Consider the following 7032-nt stretch of genomic DNA (forward strand, 5'->3'; position numbering starts at 1 on the left):
ATCATTTCTAGAGAAGGAGTTTCTCTCGAAAGAAGTGAGTGGGAGGAAAGTAGAACTTGATGAAGTAATTGTACCTTCTCCCTTATTGGAAAGTAGTTCATCACAGAAATCTGTTCCTGTGACTACTACACCAATTAGTGAGGAAGCTAATGATGATGATCATGTAACTTCAGATCAAGTTACTACCGAATATCGTAGCTAAACCAGAGTGAGATCCGCACCAGAGTGGTACGGTAATCCTGTTCTGGAAGTCATGTTACTAGACCATGATAAACCTACGAACTATGAGGAAGCGATGATGAGCCCAGATTCCGCGAAATGGCTTGAGGCCGTGAAATCTGAGATTGGATCCATGTATGAAAACAAAGTGTGGACTTTGGTGGAGTTGCCCGTTGATCGGCAAGCCATATTGTATAAAAGGATCTTTAAAGAGGAAGACGGACGTTGATAGTAGTGTTACTATCTACAAAGCTCGACTTGTCGCAGAAGAGTTTTCGACAAGTTCAAGGTGTTGACTACAATGAGATTTTCTCAACTGTAGTGATGCTTAAGTCTGTCCGAATCATGTTAGCAATTGCCACATTTTATGAAATCTGGCAAATGAATGTCAAAACTGCATTCCTTAATGGTTTTCTTAAAGAAGAGTTGTATATGATGCAACCAGAAGGTTTTGTCAATCCTAAAGGTGTTAACAAAATGTGCAAGCTCCAGCGATCCATCTATGGACTGGTGCAAGCATCTCAGAGTTGGAATATACGTTTTGATATGTTGATCAAAGCATATAGTTTTGTACAGACTTATGATGAAGCCTGTATTTACAAGAAAGTGAGTGGGAGCACTACAGCATTTCTGATAAGTATATGTGTATAACATATTTTTGATCGGAAATAATGTAGAATTATTCTGCAAAGCATGAAAGGATACTTGAATAAGAGTTTTTCAAAGAAAGACGTCGGTGAAGCTACTTACACATTGAGCATCAAGATCTATATAGATAGATCAAGACGCTTGATAAGATTTTTCAATGAATACATACCTTGATAAATTTTTTGAAATAGTTCAAAATGGAACAGTCAAAGAAGGAGTTCTTGCCTGTGTTGCAAGGTGTGAAATTGAGTAAGACTCAAGACCCGACCATGGCAGAAAATAGAAAGAGAATGAAAAGTCATTCCCTATGCCTCAGTCATAGGTTCTATAAAGTATGCTATGCTGTGAACCAGACCTATTGTATACCTTGCTCTGAATTTGGCAAGGGAGTACAATAGTGATCTAGGAGTAGATCACTGGACATTGGTCAAGAATATCCTTAGTAAGGACTAAGGAGATGTTTCTCGATTATGAAGGTGATAAAAGAGTTTGTTGTAAAAGTTACATCAGTGCAAACTTTTACACTGATCCAGATGACTCTAAGTCTCAACCTGGATACATATTGAAAGTGGGAGCAATTAGCTAAAGAAGCTCCGTGCAGAGCATTGTGGACATAAAATATTTGCAAAATACATACGGCTCTGAATGTGACAGACCCATTGACTAAGCTTCTCTCACGAGCAAAACATGATCACACCTTAGTACTCTTTGGGTGTTAATCACATAGCAATGTGAACTAGATTATTGACTCTAGTAAACCCTTTGGATGTTGGTCACATGATAATGTGAACTATGAGTGTTAATCATATACAGATATGAATATTGGTGTTAAATCACATGGCGATGTGAACTAGATTATTGACTCTAGTGCAAGTGGGAGACTGAAGGAAATATGCCCTAGAGACAATAATAAAGTTATTATTTATTTCCTTATAATCATGATAAATGTTTATTATTCATGCTAGAATTGTATTTACCGGAAACATAATACATGTGTGAATACATAGACAAACAGAGTGTCACTAGTATGCCTCTACTTGACTAGCTCGTTAATCAAAGATGGTTATGTTTCCTAACCATGAACAATGAGTTGTTATTTGATTAACGAGGTCACATCATTAGTAGAATGATCTGATTGACATGACCCATTCCATTAGCTTAGCACCCGATCGTTTAGTATGTTGCTATTGCTTTCTTCATGACTTATACATGTTCCTATGACTATGAGATTATGCAACTCCCGTTTACCAGAGGAACACTTTGGGTACTACCAAACGTCACAACGTAACTGGGTGATTATAAAGGAGTACTACAGGTGTCTCCAATGGTCGATGTTGGGTTGGCGTATTTCGAGATTAGGATTTGTCACTCCGATTGTCGGAGAGGTATCTCTGGGCCCTCTCGGTAATACACATCACATAAGCCTTGCAAGCATTACAACTAATATGTTAGTTGTGAGATGATGTATTACGGAACGAGTAAAGAGACTTGCCGGTAACAAGATTGAACTAGGTATTGGATACCGACGATCGAATCTCGGGCAAGTAACATACCGATGACAAAGGGAACAACGTATGCTGTTATGCGGTCTGACCGATAAAGATCTTCGTAGAATATGTAGGAGCCAATATGGGCATCCAGGTCCCGCTATTGGTTATTGACCAGAGACGTGTCTCGGTCATGTCTACATTGTTCTCGAACCCGTAGGGTCCGCACGCTTAAGGTTACGATGACAGTTATATTATGAGTTTATGCATTTTGATGTACCGAAGGTTGTTCGGAGTCCCGGATGTGATCACGGACATGACGAGGAGTCTCGAAATGGTCGAGACATAAAGATTGATATATTGGAAGTCTATGTTTGGACATCGGAAGTGTTCCGGGTGAAATCGGGATTTTACCGGGTTACCGGGAGGTTACCGGAACCCCCCGGGAGCCATATGGGCCATCATGGGCCTTAGTGGAAAGGTGAAAGGGCTGCCCACCAGGGCTGCGCGCCTCCCCCCTTCCCCTAGTCCTATTAGGACTAGGAGAGGTGGCCGGCCACCCCTCTCCCTCTTTCCCCCTTGGGAATCCTAGTTGGAATAGGATTGGGGGGGGGGGGAGTCCTACTCCCGGTAGGAGTAGGACTCCTCCTGCGCCTCTCCCTCTTGGCCGGCGCCCCCTTCCCCCTTGGCTCCTTTATATACGGAGGCAGGGGCACCTCTAAACACACAAGTTGACACATGTTGATCCACGTGATCGATTCCTTAGCCGTGTGCGGTGCCCCCCGCCACCATATTCCTCGATAATACTGTAGCGGAGTTTAGGCGAAGCCCTGCTGCTGTAGTTCATCAAGATCGTCACCACGCCGTCGTGCTGACGAAACTCTTCCCCGACACTTTACTGGATCGGAGTCCGAGGATCGTCATCGAGCTGAACGTGTGCTCGAACTCGGAGGTGCCGTAGTTTCGGTGCTTGATCGGTTGGATCGTGAAGACGTACGACTACTTCCTCTACATCGTGTCATCGCTTCCGCAGTCGGTCTGCGTTGGGTACGTAGACAACACTCTCCTCTCGTTGCTATGCATCACATGATCCTGTGTGCACGTAGGAAAATTTTTGAAATTACTACGAAATCCAACAGTACTTGCCGTGGTTGCTGGCTCATCATCCGCCTCCCTCTCCGCTACTAACGCAGCACTAACCACTTGATTGATTGCCGCTATATACAGCAACAACTTCTTTTGTGGCTTAGGTGCGACAAGTATTGGAGTGGAGGACAGGTATTTCTTCAAGTCCTGCAGCGCAGCCTCCGCTTTCAGAGTCCATTTCATTGGACCTGCCTTTTTCAATATTTTGAAAAATGGCAGGGCGCGCTCAGCAGACCTAGAAATAAACCTGCTGAGAGCAGCCACGCAACCGGCAAGTCTTCGTACATCCTTGACGCACTTTGGTGCTTCAATCTGCTCAATGGCCTTGATCTTGTCGGGATTGGCTTCAATGCCCCGCTGAGACACGAAGAACCCGAGAAGCTTGCCGGAGGGGACTTCAAACACGCACTTCTCGGGGTTAAGCTTGAGGTTGATCTTGCGCAGATTTGTAAAGGTTTCGTCTAAATCTCGGATCTGAGTTGCCCTGTCCTTGCTCTTGACTACTATGTCATCCATGTACGCTTCCACATTTCTGTGCATTTGTGGCTCAAAAGCATCATGGACTACTCTTGCAAATGTTGAACCAGCATTCTTCAAACCAAAAGGCATCCGTACGAAACAGTATGTGCCACATGGGGTGATGAATGCGGTCTTCTCCTCATCCTCTTCTGCCATGAAGATCTGATGGTATCCTGAGTATGCATCAAGAAATGAAAGCAAGTCACATCCGGCCGTGGAGTCAACAATCTGGTCGATGCATGGCAAGGGAAATGGGTCTTTGGGACAAGCTTTATTAACATCGGTAAAATCGATACAAAGCCTCCATTTCCCGTTTGCCTTGCGCACGACTACAGGATTGGCCAACCACGTAGGATGGAGCACTCCTCTGACAAGGCCTGCTGCTTCCAACTTCTTGATTTCTTCCGCGATAAATTCTTGGCGCTCCACTGCCTGCTTCCTGACTTTCTGCTTGACGGGCCGCGCATGAGGACAGACGGCAAGATGGTGCTCAATTACTTTCCTGGGAACACCAGGGATGTCAGACGGTTGCCATGCAAACATGTCGACGTTCGCCCGCGGGAAAGCAACGAGCGCGCTTTCCTATTTAGGGTCGACAGTGGCACTGATGGTGAAAGTACCACCAGTGCCGTCCTCCTTGGCGGACACCTTCTTGGTCTCTGGTGGAGCCACCATTGTTTTCTTACACTTGCCGGAGGAGCTCGATGGTGCGTCCTCGACGGTAGCGCAGCACTTCGAAGAGGTGCGCTTGCCGGAGTGGGAATCAGAACTCTTGCCGAACTTGGTCTTCTTCTTTCCCCAAGGAGCTCCAACGGCAAGTGATCTGCGATCTGTTGCAGCTGCTGCTTCCCGGTAGATCTTGTCGGCGCAGATAAGAGCATCCTTCTTGTCACCAGAGACAGAGATGACACTTATCGGGCCTGGCATCTTCAGTATATTGTATGCATAATGAGAGGCTGCCATGAACTTGGCGAGCGCTGGACGGCCAAGTATTCCATTTTAAGGTAATGGAAAATCAGCAACGTCAAAAGTGACCCTCTCAGTCCTGAAGTTCAACTCGCTGCCAAATGTTACCGGCAACGTGATCTTTCCCTTCGGCTTGCTCCTTCCCGGATTGATTCCTTGGAATGTGCCGGTCTCTTCGAGCTCGCTATCAGGGATCTGGAGTTTCTGAAGTACCGCGGAGGAGATCAGATTCAAGCCGGCCCCGCCGTCAACTAGCATCTTAGTGACCTTGAGGTTGCGGATGGTTGGTGAAACCAACATCGGCAAGCACCCGACCGCAGTTATGCGATCAGGGTGGTCCTCAATATCAAAGATGATAGGCGTGCTGGACCATTTCAGAGGCTTGCGTGACTCGATGGGTGGTTCTGCCGCATTGACTTCCCGCAGCCACTGCTTGAGCTGGCGGTGTGAAGTATGCAGAGAAGCACTGTCGTCGACGCACAGGACCTCTGTGGCTTTCTGGAACTCCTGCTCGTCAGTCTCGTCATCATCCAGATCGTCTTCGTCTTCTTCATCTTCATCCTTGTCGCGGCCGCGGGGAGGTCTGTCTCCTTGCCGCTGCTTGGCCTTGCCGCCGCGTCCTCCTCGGCCGGGGCGTTTCTTGCCGGTTCCTCCAGTACCTTCCTGGCCCTTCTCCTTGTCGCGCCGCTCGTATTCAACCTTCTGCTTCTCGACAAGCTGCTTGACCTTTTTGCAGCTCTGGAGGTCATGGCCCTTGGTGCGGTGGATCTTGCAGTACTGCCTGTTGGTGCCATCCTGCTTGTCGGCAACTGCCACAGCCTGATGGGTGGTGCCTGCGGCAACCTGCTTGTCGGAGCTACTAGCTTTGGCTTCTTTGCCGGACTGCTCAACGACTAGCACCTCTTTGCCTTTCTTCTTCCTGTTGTTCCGCCGCCGGTTTTTCTTTGCCGGGGCAGCATCCTCACTATCAGATCCTCCTGCTCCTGTAGTCTCTCCGGGGAGTTTCCTCCCTTCTTCAGCACATGCACACTTGTCGGCTAGGGCATATAGCTCACTGACGTCTCTGATCTTGCACATCGCCATCTCCTCCCGCATCCTGCGGTTTCGCACGTTCTGGTGGAACGCGCTGATTACCGCAGCAGGGTGGACATCTGGGATGTTGTGCTGTACGCGGCTGAATCTCTGAATGTACTTGCGCAGGGGCTCTCCTTCCTTCTGGGCGAGCAGATGAAGGTCGCTTTCTTGGCCATGAGGCTTGTGGCCGCCTGTAAAGGCGCCGACAAACTGATGACACAAGTCAGCCCAGGAGGATATGGAGTTGTCCAGCAAGTGCATGAGCCAGGATCTGACATTGGGCTTGAGCACCAGCGGGAAGTAGTTGGCAAGGATCTTGTCGTCGCGTCCCCCGGCAGCCTGCACCGCGATGGTGTAGATGCTGAGGAACTCCGACGGATGCGTCTTGCCGTCGTACTTCTCTGGCACATCTGGTCTGAAATTCTTCGTGCTGGGCCATTGGACTTGCCGCAGCTCACGAGTGAACGCAGGGCAACCTACCGCGTACGGCAAGTCGCCTGGTTCCCCTGGCGCATGCATGTCGACAGAGGGCCCAGCACGCTTGTCGGATTGACGTCGCGCTTCTCTTCGGCGCTCGATGCGAGTACGAGCGTCTTCTTGTTGTCGTTCGTGGAGAACTTGGCGCTGATCGCGGCGAGCTCGTGGATCCGACGATGCAGTGGAATCGCTGTCGAGGTGGATCCGGCGAGCTGGCGATCTTGGCCTTCGAGGTGGAGAGTGCATGGTGGTTGCACCTCCACCAGTTTCGTCACCATCGGCCCGTGCCTGGCGGTCTTGTCGCGGCAGCGACGTACTCGGCTGCCGCGGAGTGTCGCCATTGGCGAAGCCGATGAGACTCTGAATAGTGGCCCTCCATTGGTCGATCTTGTCTTCCGCTGGAGGGTAATCCAAGAGCAGCTGAGCTCGCGCCAAAACTTCTGCTGGAGTTGTGGGTGGCAGTGGCGAACGGTGCGAGGAGCGGGATATGCTCGGA

This window comes from Triticum aestivum, chromosome 4B, assembly GCF_018294505.1.
Source record: "Triticum aestivum cultivar Chinese Spring chromosome 4B, IWGSC CS RefSeq v2.1, whole genome shotgun sequence".
NCBI lineage: Eukaryota > Viridiplantae > Streptophyta > Magnoliopsida > Poales > Poaceae > Triticum > Triticum aestivum.